The sequence below is a fragment of the Ictalurus punctatus genome, unplaced genomic scaffold, assembly GCF_001660625.3.
Source record: "Ictalurus punctatus breed USDA103 unplaced genomic scaffold, Coco_2.0 Super-Scaffold_100068, whole genome shotgun sequence".
Taxonomy (NCBI): Eukaryota; Metazoa; Chordata; class Actinopteri; order Siluriformes; family Ictaluridae; genus Ictalurus; species Ictalurus punctatus.
In genome coordinates this window covers 575,793-589,326 of record NW_026521091.1, presented here as the reverse complement: position 1 = coordinate 589,326, position 13,534 = coordinate 575,793, and the positions used below count along the sequence as shown (strand labels likewise).

At 38.7% G+C, this 13,534-nt stretch overlaps 1 protein-coding gene, 1 long non-coding RNA gene and 1 other non-coding gene across 5 annotated transcripts in view; 2 read left to right on the top strand and 1 right to left on the bottom strand.

Moving 5' to 3' along the window:
- LOC128630844 (uncharacterized) overlaps positions 1–13,534 on the top strand; it is a 320,670-nt gene that overhangs the window by 18,187 nt on the left and 288,949 nt on the right. The gene's annotated exons all lie outside the window — the stretch shown is intronic.
- LOC128630883 (uncharacterized) lies at positions 60–2,034 on the bottom strand. The gene is made up of 3 exons (XR_008395145.1): positions 1,721–2,034; positions 417–535; positions 60–314 (listed from the first exon to the last, which is right to left on the bottom strand). It is a non-coding gene; the product is annotated as an uncharacterized LOC128630883 (long non-coding RNA).
- trnag-acc (transfer RNA glycine (anticodon ACC)) lies at positions 4,030–4,100 on the top strand. Its single transcript has one exon. It is a non-coding gene; the product is annotated as a tRNA-Gly (tRNA).

Genomic DNA, 13,534 nt, shown 5'->3' with positions numbered 1-13,534 from the left:
ACACACACACACACACACACACACACACATATACACACACACGCTTGATTTATTCCAGCAAGACATCTGTTACATTTATAGATAGTTTTAATTAACAATTTAGAAAAAACAACGGATGAATCTAATCTAATCTAATATGTTCACCCTGTTCGTAGACGGACATACCCGGCCATGACGATAACAGAGTTGACGACTCTCATGCTGAAGTCGTAGTGGTCCTGCCGGGAAAGCTGCTTGCTGCACAGCTTATACAGCTGAATCATCTTCTTCGCCAGAGTCTCACTGGACTTGAAGCCCTCAGCTCACAAGTCCACCTACAGCAAAAAAGACAACGTGAAACAGTTCTGTAACACGCCAGAATACATCCGTTATTGCGTTCATTACATAATGTAATGAATGACGGCACCCGAGCACACCTCTGCGATGACGGCGTGGTCGGGCACAATCATGGAGACGGATCTGAAGCGGCCTCCAGGTTGTCCCGGAACTCGGTCCTGCCTGCGTAGCCTGGGTACATCGTGATTAAGGCAGCTTCCTACAAATGGAAGCAAGGGAAATGATAACGATTCAAACCCTTGCTAATATTCTGAAATCGATTGCAACGCTGAGTGAGTCTGTTCCAAGGATCGATTCAGCACAAATCTCGAATTAAAGGTTAGGGGAACAACCCACAGTATTAAGTACATAGGATCATTATCATGATTAACAGGGCGATTCCTAATACCTGGTGTCAATTCGTAGATACCAGGTAATGGGAATAGAGTCGATTCAAAGGAATCAAGCTTTGGAGTCGACTCTATAGTCGTTGTGAATATGGAGTCAACTCCAAAGCTTGATTGTGGGGGAAGCATGACTGAAGAACCTTGATTTCTCAGTTTGGGAACAATCCCAAAGAAATAGTCGGGAGAGCGTTTGGCATCGTTGTGACAAACGCTGAATCTCACAGCTTTTTTTTTAGTTTTTAATTACTCAACAACACAAACCCCTCGTTTATTCCTTCACTTTCATCTTTCACTACTTTTTTTATTTTACATTTTGTTCTGATTCTTTCCCCCTGAATGTCTGGCTAGAACTTTCTGAAACTGGGAGCTAATGCTAAATTTAATGTTCTGTTAGAAAAGACAGCTTGATGTGTGGTTTCATTAAATTCATTCAATTTAAATATCTTGTCTTTCTAAGAAAAACTGCTGATTAAGCAATGCACTATACCATATTCATGAGAAAGTAGAATGTTGTATTTGTTATTTGACGTTTGTGTAAATTCAATACGTCGTTTTCAGCTAGTGATTAAAGAATTGGTTCATGAGTCATCTTTGTCAGATATGCTGGTGGCGCTTTCTGATTTTAGTCACTTAACCATTCAAAAGAGTTATTTGTGTATGGAACAGTGTTGCATTGCACCCGCGAATACCTGCAACCTGGAATGGAAAATAAGATTTATTTTGTTCCAACACTTTTTTTTTGTTGTTGTTGTTGCTGTTGTTGCTGTTGTTGATGCTCCAAAACTGAAAAGTGTTACAATGGAAGCAGAAGTAAGTGTAGTTTCTTAAATTGTGTAGTGTAACGCAGTGTTTTTCAATCTTTTTTGAGCCATGGCACATTTTTTACATTGGAAAAATCTTGTGGCACACCACCAACCAAAAATGTTACAGAATGACACTCTGTAGCCTAATACAGTATATATAATTGCAATATAGTTTCTCAATTTATTTATACTCACTCAGTGTGAAACCTGGGCCTGTTTAGATGAACACAAAGCCGATATCCTGACAGGAATTGAAGAAAGGCATACACAAAGCTCTTCTTCACCAGCTTTCAGTCTCTCTCTGTTTTTAGTTTTTATAGCAGTTAGGCTTGAAAAGCTCAGCTCACACACATATGTTGTGGAAAATGGGAGCAATGTCAAAACTTTGTTGGCCAGAATGGGGAATTCCTTGGCAGCAGTCAACCAAAAACTGTCCAAAGGAAGTTCAGCAAATCTTAGCTTTAAACCACGATCTTGTTTCAGTTCAGTTAGTTCCTCCTGCTCCTGTAAAGACATGTCCTTTCCAACAGCAGTCAAGGCATTCAGTGGAGGCTGAAGAGAAATAAAATGACAACTTCTCCTCAAGAGTTTTCAGATGTTTACCTATTACCTCGCACAGTGAAGCAGGGTGATCTTGCCGTTCCTCTGTGAGTGGGAACATCTCAAGGTTGGCACTTTGCACATGTTGTTGCCAGAGGTGCACCTTTAAATGGAATCCATTTATTTTATCCATGCTTGTAAGCAGGTTCTCATTTCGGCCTTGCAATCGTGTGTTCGGTGCATTCAGATGATGAAACATATCTGCCAGGTATGCGAGCTTTGCACACCACTCATCACTTGCAAACAGATTTGAGTAATCAGACGTCTCATTTGTCAGAAACACTTTAAGTTCCTCCCACAGCTCATACACACGGGCCAGCAACTTGTCATGCTACAACCATCGGACCGCCGTATGGAGCAATAAGGCTTTATGCTTCGCTCACATTTCCTCACACAAAGATGCAAATATACGACTTTTCAAAGGTCGTGTCTTTACAAAGTTCCCTATGCGCACAACATCATCCAACACAGGAACTAGTTCTGCTGGTAAAGTCTTTGCAACGAAGGTGTCACGGTGCAGAAAACAGTGTGTAACAATAAGATCTGGGTTTCTTTCCTTCACTCTGCTAACGAAGCCTTAGGTGTGCCCGACCATGGCTGCAGCTCCATCAGTGCAAACACTTGTGCAATTTTCCCATGTAAGTCCTCCCTGGTCAAGATATTCTGATGTGACCCAAAAAAATTTCCTCTCCCGTTGTTTTTTCTGTCTGTGCCTTACAAAATAGGAAGTTTTCTCTAATGGCATCTCCATCCACAAAACGCACATCGGCCAAGAGCTGAGAATATCCGTAGACTCATCAAGTTGCAACACAAATTTCCTACTGATGCATATCTTTTCCAAAACATGGCTTTCGATGTCTGTAGACATGTCATCAGTACGTCTGGCGATTGTGTTATCTGAGAGCGGGAGTTTAGATATGTCTTTAACCGCGTCAGGGCCGAGCATCTCGTTGACAGTGTCTTTGCGGGCAGGTAGTATTAACGTCTCTGCCACAGTGTGGGACTTTTTTCATTTAGCTACAAGTTCAGCAACTAGCTTTGAGGGCTTTCTAATTTACCTTTGTGGTTTTTCTCATTAATGTTGCCTGTTTCGGTGTTTTCACGCAGGCAAACAAAATAGTCCATCGGCTTGTTTTGAAGCGACGGGTGTTTCGCTTGGAGATGGCGTTTAAGCTTGCTTGGCACCATGGCGCTATTGGACAGCTTCTCGCCACACACCAAGCATAATGGAGTCGGGGTCCTCTCATCACTGGCGAAAGTAAATCCTAACGAAAGATAACTTTCGCTGTATTGCCTCGAGCTCACCGTCTTTGCTTTCTTTTTACCACCACTCATACTAGGCCCTTCACCTGGGTCACAGTCTTGTCCAGGGCCCAGTTCGGAGTTTGCATGTTTCCTTTTTAAAAACTTCTCCATCACTGCCACCACGACCTGTTGCATGCGTCACTAATTCTCTTGTCTCTAAGAAGGTAGGAGGCAATTACCTACTGCCACCTAGATGAATATTACATTACTCTGCCAGTCACTATATTACAGCACAGACACTCAACCATGGCTTATTATTTGCAGATAATAATGAATAGATTTTAATAAATAAGAATTTTAAGACTAAGTGAAATTGGACAATTACTCAAGGCACACCTGACGATCTCTCACGACACACTAGTGTGCCACGGCACAGTGGTTGAAAAACACTGCTCTACGGTATGTAGACTGTATTACATGCGTGTTGAGCAGAGAGGAGATATTATAATATTACAGTATCTGGAAATATAGTGTGTGACTGCTGCTGAAATAAGGAAGAGACTTACGATTCTCCTTTTCAATTCTGAAACCAAATTGCTGAACAGCACAATACTTACCTGAACAGCACACTCTGCGAAGTCTTTAGTTATTTAAACTAAGCATTGGTGGTTCAGTGGTAGAATTCTCGCCTACCACGCGGGAGGCCCGGGTTCAATTCCTGGCCAATGCAGAAGTGAGTTTTGAAAGTTAAGCCTTCACCAAAAGAACATTACAAGCCTTATCATTTATGCCCAAACTAGACGAACTCCATAGGGAGGGTAACCATGCTCGTGAATTTCCTTCATTTGAACACAATCTGTCTGACTGTGGATTGGTGGAGTCCAAACACTTTAGAGATGTTTTTTTTTTTTTTTTTGAACCTTTCCAGCCTGATGAGCATCAACAACTCTTTTTCTGAGATCCTCACAAACTTCCTTTTTTCATACCATGATACACTTCCACAAACACGTGTTGTGAAGATCAGACTTTGATAGATCCCTGTTCTTCAAATAAGACAGGGTGCTCACTCACACCTGATTGTCATCCCGTTGATTGAAAACACCTGACCCTAATTTCCCCTTCAGACTAACTGCTCATGCAGACGCCAACAATGTCTGCACCATGCACGCTTCCTTTACAGAATGCGCTTAAGCAAGGTCTTTACGAGAAAAATGGGGTCCAAACCCACATGGGCTGTGCACAGCGGATTGGCAGTTCATCACCTTAACCTCTTGCTGACATAGCTCACCCGTATGAAATTACATCCCGGTGTGTGGAGCAAAAAAGAGGTTTCGGTGCAGGTTTTTTGCCACTGTCGTCTGCACTGCAGAATGCGTTCTGCGTTGACGGACCTCCAGAGACGCCAGAGCCTTACAGCAGCTGTGGCCAAAAAGCATTGAAATACAGTTCACGGTTGCGAAACACGTAGCCACAGTGCTAGCTTTTCACATTTCTCCATCTCTCTCAAGGATATTCAGCTGGACTGCCGTATTCGCGGAGAATGCACTTAAACGACAACTCCGTCTAATATACACAAAGGCTCTTTTAAGAGTCACTTCATCGTCTCAGAAAACAGCTAATTTTATTTCTTGGGCTGTTTGAATATTTAGATAAGAGAAGGGGACACACACACACATTATATATATATATATATATATATATATATATATATATATATATATAAATGCTTTATATTTCTATCAACATATAGAAATGTTTATTATTCGTTATTAATGAGTGAACTTTATTATGATAAATATACTGCTATGTATATTACATAATGTTTTTTGTTTTTTATAGATGATGATGAACAGTGCAGAAGAGCCGTGTATTGTCCTTAGGTGAAAACTAGACAATGCACAGTAATAACGCCGATGAGCTGTGTCTGTGTACAGTAGCCCAAATCTGCCTTCTGTTCCAGGCGGCGTTGTGTCTTGTGCTAGATGGAGCTTGACTGCCCTCGTGTGTCCAGTTTAAATATTAGAACGTGGTATGGAGAGAAAAGGATGTGTGTGTAAATGATGTAAAAGGCTTTCTATCAACATTATAAAAAGGTTAGTTATTAATTTTGTATTTTTAGTATAAATATAGTGCTATGAATATTACATAATGTTTGTTTTTATAGAAGAGCCGTTAATTGTGGTTATGTCCGAACAATACAATGCACAGTAATGAGCTGTGTCTGTAAAATAGCCCAAACCTACCTTCTGCTTCAGGTGGCGTTGTGTGTTGTGCTGGATGGAGCTTGACTGCCCTCGTGTGTCCAACCTTGGGAACGGCAATTTCCCAGCAGCGGTATTCTGTCATAAGAATACATTTGTAGTTAGGCCCGAGTAGGGTAAGAAATATTACATGGTTTATATTACTGTGTCCCCTTTTTAACGCATTCATGATCATTATTGTATACATTACAAAGATAAAGGTAATGTTCTTCCCTACTTGTGGATATTCTCGAAGTGAAATAGATGAGGCCACCTAGGGAACACTAAGTTATCTAGGAGCAGTGATGAGAATGACATGTCTAATAACATTAGAAATACATTAATAATGTTATTATAATAGAAATAAAGGTGTGCACTTTAACATTATAAAATATACATACACAGCAAAATCAACAGAAACAAATCCACTCTATTGGAGTTTCATTTCAACACTTTTAAAGTGTCCGGAGGGGTCCACACTCCACAGTGTCATTTTAACACTTTAATAGATTTCACATCAACTCTTTGTATAGTTGAAATTGAACACTACTCAAGTGTTAGTTTCTCAACACCAGTGTGTAGTGTTAGAAATTAATTCTCATAGGAGTAATTCATTAAATCTCATAGTGTTAATTGCATACTATTAAATGAGTTGCCTCTAACACTATAAAGTGTTAATATGCTACTGCACAATTAAAATAACATTTAAATGATTACAAATCTAAAAGGCAAATAAAGAAAAAAAAAACAGTTGGTTGCTTTATAATAGTTTTCTTTTTTTCAAGGGCGTTAACATTAATGACCCCTCAGGTCAAGTCTTTCTAAATATAACAATTGGGCACTATGTACTCTCTTTGATTATTCTCATTAGAGCACTGCTGATCAAATGGCCTAAAGTGTGTCAGTTCATTCACAGAGATGACAGAAAACTCATCCATTTGGTTATCTTCTTTTCAGTATGCATTGAAGCGGTCATCATAGTACATCGTTTTTACATTGCAGGAAATAATGAAAGCACTCTCTTCATATATTATTATATCACAGATCTTTTTGAACACAGGGAGATCATAGGTACATCCAGTGCATATGAACACACCAACCTGATACTCAGTACCATAATGTCTGACCCACTTTGTACTTGTAACACTCAAACAGGCTTCTAAATATAATGTCTGACTGAGTTCTTCCCCACCTTGCAAGTTACAGATGGTTTTTGATGTAGGACCAAATTCAAACCTTCTAAACCTTCTAATTCTTTGAATAGAGTATGGTGATCACAGATCAGATGTTTTAAGTAACATATCATCCCATCAGTTATGGTGTAGGAAAACACTATATTGACAATCTGTATCAAAAGTAGGAGAAAGTTCCAGTGATTGTTATTCCTTTCAATGACCACCAAATATCAGTGGAGTGTTGTGCAGAAGACACCATGACTGTATGGCATTCAAACCCAGGTGTTTGCCCATATCATCAATTTTTAACCCACTTGGTTTGTTTTTACGGTCTGTGTAACCATAATTAAAGCTGTGCACCCTGTTTAACAAGGTACTCAAAAATCAGTTTAAGTTCATACTGTACCACACCCTCTAGCAGATCATGCATGATGTCAACAGCATAGTTATCAGTACAATGGAAATACTCTAATGAATTGAGCGCACATGACTTTTTGACATCATATATTGACCGCAGTTCAGGATTTTCATTTAGTGCCTTACAATGTTCAGTATGAACCTCTTTGGAACGAAAAATTAACCCAGGATGATCTTCAGTAAATATAGATTGAACTTCTTCCTTATTAACTAAACAAAGCCTACAGAAATTAGTTGCACTGTAAGATTCCCAGCAAGCCATTTAAAGCCAAATTATCTCCTGTTACTTGAATTACTGAGCCAAACAATGGTGGTTCAAAACAATGAAGCTGTATGCCTTCGGTTTCTAAGATTTTCAGGTCATCAATAAGGGGCTTTAGTATCACATCAAAACCATATGTCTTAAGATCTTCCGTGTAGAATCAAGCTGCAAGATGTACATTAATCAGTACAGAGTTACACTTGGGTGGAAGATTTTTTTTTTGAGTAAAATAGATACAACCAAGTTTGTGGATCCCCCTCTTGGAACCTAGAGGGTTAGCAGTTTCAAAATCGTTGTGATAGAGTAGAATCTGAAAAGCGTGCTTTTGCTGTGAGAACAGTGCATGGTTTTGGAAACACGACCCATCATTAATGTCTTTGTAAACTCCAACTTTGTAAACTTGGGCGATCATTTGAACATTCCGCCTCATATTCTCCCTGAGTGGAAAGATCCTGATTAGTATCAATCTCCTGATCCATAGTGTGACTATGTACCTTGCTGAGGTGTTTTCGGAAGCCACTATAAGTACAAAATGATAACAGGCGACCTGGCTCTCCACATTTTAAATGTAACTTTTTGCTAGGATATAAACCATGTTGAAATTTTAAATGTTGACGAAGAACCAAACAAGTTCTGAGGTGTGCTTTACATACAAAACATGTGAACATCTTCAAGGCAGTTAATCTCGCTGCAGCAATCGTGCTCAAAGTTCTTTAACACGCGGGCTCTGCTTTGCTCTTCCGACATCGATGTTATAGATGGTGGTTTGGATAAATGTGTAGAAATCACAAAGAGCTTCATCATATGAGAAACTGAAGACATAGTGAGCTTTGAACAGTTCATCAAAAGCTGCCACTGATGTGTGCGCCTTACATGGGATCGCCTTTTGGTCGATAATAATGTAGAACTTTTGGATATCCTTCTTTCGCTCACCGATGCAGAGGAGAAATGGTTGTCTTGTGTCAGCACTCTCAATGAAGGTAGTCACACTGGCTCCTTCCTGAAGGTCAGCAAAGGGACATAAAATAAATATGAAAATAAAACTCTTTGCATGTTTTTTACATTATCACTAGCACCGTCACATCTTGTTTGCAGGTGGTGTAAGCAAAATGAGATGCAGGTCTCAGAATCCCAAAATAACCTACACCTCAAGAGCTCCTAAAATTAAGATCTGATGTTTAAATATTAACTTTTGCATACCTTAAGGTAGCTCACAAGATGGCTGGTTGCTTGAACTGAACTGATCTTGGATATTTTTTTTCTGGCCTCTTGAGGTTGGAGGGAGCAGATGCAGCTGCAAAAGGATTGAGGACATATCGCTGTCCCATCGTAAAGACATCACAAAATAATTAAATGATCTCTATTTAATTATTTTTTTAAAGACTGGAACATTTTTAAAATACAAAACAGTTATACTGACCATTTTAGTCCTCAGATTCAGGTTCAGTTCCTGACAGCAGCTCGCCCATATTCTTAAGAGTCTTGCAGTCTGCAATGATTTTTGGCTTGAAGAATGTTGACCACTTTGCCAGGAACTTCTGAGACACTTTGTCACCAAACATCATGGAGAAATCGTGGTCGATCTTTAAACAAGGTTTATACAGGTTTAAACATAACGGACATAAATGGATAAAAGGTCAAATACTAAAAATTAAGATCTGCTGTGTTATTTATGCATACATTTGAGATATAAAAGATTAGAACGTTGAATTTCTCAGTTTGGACCGGCCTGTTGTTGTTATGGTGATCACTGAACAACTCCTTTCTCTACTGTACCAGTGAACTCCTTTAATAACTACAGAGAAGGTCATTTCCTTTTCAAAACTACTTCCAAAGCTAAATATTTTCTTACCAATCCAGATACAGCAAGGAAACAAGTGAACAAATCCAGGACAGAAGATGATGCATCCTCACCCACCATCTTCTGTCAATACTGGAAAGTCGCTCATCTTCTCATCAGTGGAATATCGTATCGTAGATATCGCCTCCCTGCACTCCTCACCAAATCGCTGTTGACAGGTTAACAGAGATTCTCATCTGGTTTTTGGACCATCCTGAAGAACAGTCTTGGAATGACACCGGGAGCCAGCACAGGTGTTATGTTGATTGGAGAAAGGATCTTGGAGGTATGGAAAAAGTGTCACAATTCCCAGTGCATAATTGGTCCTCACACTTGACCATGGAATCCTCCTTTCAAAATAAATCAATTTACTTTGCAAGTGTGTATGTTTTGCAAGAAGTTAAAGGATAAATTCCCCTTTTATAGCAACACAGAATATCATTCTTTAGCTGCGTCACATGAATCTGTTGTGATGACAACGGGAGGGAAGTGACCTCCAATTCTTACCCATGTAGCTCTAACATATGCCACACGTAAACAGATGGTGAACGTCCTGTTTGCAGACATGTTAGTGTTTTGGTCTTTTCATACTCCTTGAAGATTTCCTCACTCTTTGGATTGGCACTCAGAACACAATCAACTTTCTGCCAAAACATCTTACATCGTTATGACATGCTCATGGAAATTTAAGAGGATTTTTAATGCCTTTCCTTTATGTCGAGAATACATTTACAAAACACTTCTACAGATAAGTATCAATAATAAACAATTACGTAATTGAGTATTTTAAATGCATTTATTCAAAGCTTACCTGTCTTGCTTCATTCTGCTCCATTAACCCTGTTGGGTTCCTCCTCTTTCTTCTGGACTCCAGGACAATTGTGGAATCTGATGAATGGGATGAAGCTGGGGATAGTGGAGTCAGTACAGAGGGGGATGCTTGATCTGAGACCAGCTGAACATCCAGATCTACAAAATCACAGACAGAACAAAATCAATTTAAGTGTACATGTATTTATCAGTAACAAAAGCATTTCAACAAATACTTGAATGGTTACATAAAAAAAATATAAAGTATATTATCTTCATTAAGTACTTTCCATATACGAATAAGATGTACTTAACGTAATGATCAATAGTATAGCAAATGATAATAGTTTGAGGTCCTTCAAAAAGATATTTCAGTCTCTGCTCCTAGGTAACTTCATGTGTTCCCTACGTGGCCTCATCTATTTCACTCAAGAATATCCACAAATAGGGGAGAACATTACAAAAATAAAGGTAATGTATACAATAATTATCGTGAACAGGTTTTAAAAAGGGGAGAGAGAGTAATAGTAATCATGTAATATTTCTTGGCTAACTACCACAAACTTGGAACAGAATACCCCTTCAGGGAAACTGCCGTTCCTGAGTTTGGACACACGAGGGCAGTCAAGCTCCATCCAGCACAACGCCGCCTGAAACAGAAGGTAGGTTTGGGCTATTTTACACTGACGCGGCTCATCAGTGTTATTACTGTGCATTGTCTAGTTTTCACGTATCAAGGACAATACACGGAGCTTCTGAACTGTTTCACAGCATCATCATTATGATTTAATTTTTAAAGAACGCACCCTCTTCTCTAGACATGGAAATGTTGGGGTTTTTTAAGTTTACATTGTCACACAGCAGCTGTACACATATCTGGATATATTATTTCAGTGTCCATTCTTAAACATGACAGATGAACAAACAAAGAAACTAACCACATGAAAAGGTTAGATAGACCAATGATTAAACACTACTCCGTTCAAATGAATACAGAGGCCAGCTCAGATACCACAACGTTTAAAAACCTCGACATTTGCGGCGTCATAAACGGAACAACCGTCAAGCATACCATCAGGAAACTTATAGAACTCTGAACGTGACGTCATAACAGATCTTATGGCTCGCTCCTCCGATTTGACTACATTTGTCTGTGCGCGCGCCGGGGAGACTGACCTAGACACGGTATAAGGACAGCACACAAACACATTTAAAACATATTAACACATTAACATTATATCATGTACATAGCAGTATAGTTATCGTAATAAAGTACACAAATTTACTGCTAATAGTAACATTATTAATGTCTTTCTAATCTTATTAGTCATTTCATTCTCATCACTGCTCCTGCATAACTTCATGTGTTCCCTAGGTGGCCTCGTCTATTTCACTCGAGAATATCCACAAATAGGGAAGAACATTACAGAGATAAAGGCTTAAAATTGCTTGAATGATAAAAAGTCAATAAATACGAAATCACCAAATAACTTTAAAGGGTTTATTTTCTACAGAACATGAATACAATCCTTTCACTCAAAATAGGACTCCCCGCTGCAGACCCTCCTCCAACGTTTTCAAAAAAGCTCCTAGCGTCATATCTAGCGACTTTTTAGACAAACCTTAGCTACTTTCTGTAGAAGAGAATGGCCAGTACTGCCCGGTGAGTGTGAGGTCCTGCTTTCCCCCCGGAGACACGCCTCTCTCTGCGGCTACTCTGTTCAGTGAGGGGCAGAGAGGAGCAGCACATTCATTCACCTCTAACTTTCTCTCTGAGAGATTATTTTACATGGAAATATAGCACGAAATCACAGTGCACCCGTTGTCTGTAACTTATGTGTGTGGTGGTTTAGTCAGATGACGTCACGGTTATAAAATCTGAATGTTAGCAGTGTAGATCAGCAGCTTGGAAAAGGTTTGAAAGTGACTGCTGGTGAACATGTAGTCTCTTATTGGGCCGTGGTTCAGTCACTATTTCATACTCGTCCTGTTGTCTGACAACAGAAACAGAAAAAATACGTAAATGAAAACAGCTTTATTGGGAATTTGGCTGTAAAGGGCTGACTTTAGGCAGAATGAAAATACGATCTAATGATGTAATGAATATGCTAATTAGTGCATGACATCATCTAGAAACGTGTGGACACAGTGCTCCTGTCACTCACTTGGAGTATTTTAACATTATAGTGAAGATGATTCAGTGCCTGGGAAATACAAATTTAGTCCATCACGGCTGGGAAAAGGAGCTATATTAAAATTGGCTGTGTTTTTATTATTATTATTATTATTATTATTATTAATAATAATATTTTTTGGAATTTAAAAAGAAGAAATAAAGGATATGTTTGAATGACATCTCTTGTGTAGTCCGTGAAAACAAAAGCATACACAGTATTTGAAAAGTGCTTGAAAGTCCTGGAATTTCATTATGAAGCATCTGTACAGACCCTGTTATATGTACTATGTGATTGATGTATTAAAGATGCCTCTTGATTTCTGGGTTTAGCATAGGTATACCTCTGTTTGAGTTTACAACAATAGCTAGATTTACTGGTAGAATAATGCTAGTTAAGTTTCTCTCAGAAATATTATTGAGTAGATAAAGTATATTCAGTAGCTTTTCTGGGATAGTGAGAATTTAGGTTAATATAGTAGAAAACAAAACACTCAGATTATCCTGGTTGTAAGAACTGCTCATTCATCTGTACACCTTTACAGTTTTCACTGCAGATATATCATCAGCTTTATTGAACAATAGTCAGAATCCTTGTCACCTCCCAGCCAATCAGTCATCAGTCATGATGAATTTTTGTATGGTTGGAAGCATGTTTAAAACACAGAAAGTGCTGAGATCATGTAAGAATGAGGTTTTACTCACTGGCATAAATGTGTTCACTTTAAACTTTGTTCCTTCCCTTAGACACTTACCTGCTTGAGAATTTCCAATGTTTGTAGAATGATGATTCTCAGTACAGCACATTACCAAATATTAATGGGCTTTTAATTTATTTATTTGTTTGTTTGTTTACTTTTGTGAAACAATTATGGGATTTTCTATTTAATACATGTTCTTTTTTTATGATTTTACATAATTTTTATCTTATTTGGCTCATCCTTGTTCATTCCCTTAAATCAACATTTCCCATTGTTAGTATCAGAATCTTATTTAACATGCAACATATTCAATAATCTGTAACTAAGACTCAGTAAAGAAATTCTCATTACACAGAGTGTTCAGAATGTCTCTGAAACACTTCAGCCTATGATTAGCCATGGATTCCTGGGAGGACAATGTAGCAGTCTCTTAGGATTTCTTCTCATCACTCCACTGTAAAACCCAAACCACTAAATACTGGCCTCTTCTTCTTCTTCTTCTTCTTCTTCTTCTTCTTCTTCTTCTTCTTCTTCTTCTTCTTCTTC